Raw genomic sequence first — 1,426 nt, forward strand, 5'->3', positions numbered from 1 at the left:
GTTTTCCATTTGTTATAAACACTGGCAATCATAGGAATAAATCCAGCATCTATGAAGTTGAGTAAAATGCTCAGGTGAAATGAAGGCATCCGTGAGGAGGAATCATAGTTAGGACTCCAACTACTGCCGCAAGTACAGACGTCAAAACCCAGCAGTACCGAGCACCGCCTTGATGACAACTACTGTATTCACCACCAAAAACTGAAATGGGACATTCCATACAAGTTTTGCCTTAGTCACTTTTAATAAAACTTTCCCCACTAATGACTACAATTATTTGCCCTTGGAAGCTATCTGAAAGTGAGGCAGGGTGTGGGGATGGTCATTAGATCAGTAATCTCAGTTATTTGCTCAGGCTGGGTGAAAAGGAAAAAGTCATTTGCCCTCATGATTGCCCAAGTCTCCTGACACTCCAGCAAAATAGAGTCCAGCTGCAATTCTGGTTCCATTTCTAGGACTAGGCAGAGCTCATGCACATACCTCAGTGGGGGATGGATTAAACCTAGATTTGGGGGGATGGAGGAAGATACTGATCTTTTACTTAATTCTTCCCTTTGGAGTTTCAACATGGATATATTAAATATACCTGTTCTTGAAACTAACCACTGATTTTTTACTAACTTCACATCATTCAAAGGTCCACTCTCGGGCTCTAAGGTAATGCAGATTCTGGAAGAGCTGCCAGTACCCGTTTTTCCTACCTGGAAAATGGATATGCTTTACATTAGAGTCGGCAAGAAGGAATAACTCACATGCCCAGGCAGAGCCTTTCACTGAGATTCCAGTTCTTACGTTCATCTTCAAACTACTTTCCTGTTGGTCTGTGAATGACATATGCCCCTTCCCACTCCCCCCTGTAAGACAAGCAGAAACAGCTGAAGCGAAGCTGAGCTTTTTCTACTGCTTGCTCCCTCTACTCTCTCCCTAATATTTGTGACAATTATGTTAAAACACTTCCACTGCAAAACCACAGAATTCCCTAGCTTTAGAGTGAGAGGGTGGAGGACACAAACTGGCAGCCTGCAGACATGTTTTGTTTAGCCCACCTTATTTTAAATTATCTTGAATCAGTTGTAACATTTTTTTTTTTTTGAGACAGAGTCTCACTCTGTTGCCTGGGCTAGAGTGAGTGCCGTGGCGTCAGCCTAGCTCACAGCAACCTCAAACTCCTGGGCTTAAGCGATCCTACTGCCTCAGCCTCCCGAGTGGCTGGGACTACAAACATGTGCCACCATGCCCGGCTAATTTTTTGTATATATATATTTTAGTTGTCCATATAATTTCTTTCTATTTTTAGTAGAGACGGGGTCTCACTCTTGCTCAGGCTGGTCTCGAACTCCTGACCTCGAGCGATCCACCCGCCTCGGCCTCCCAGAGTGCTAGGATTACAGGCGTGAGCCACCGCACCCGGCCCAGTTGTAACATT

This window comes from Eulemur rufifrons, chromosome 7 (genome assembly GCF_041146395.1).
Source record: "Eulemur rufifrons isolate Redbay chromosome 7, OSU_ERuf_1, whole genome shotgun sequence".
NCBI lineage: Eukaryota > Metazoa > Chordata > Mammalia > Primates > Lemuridae > Eulemur > Eulemur rufifrons.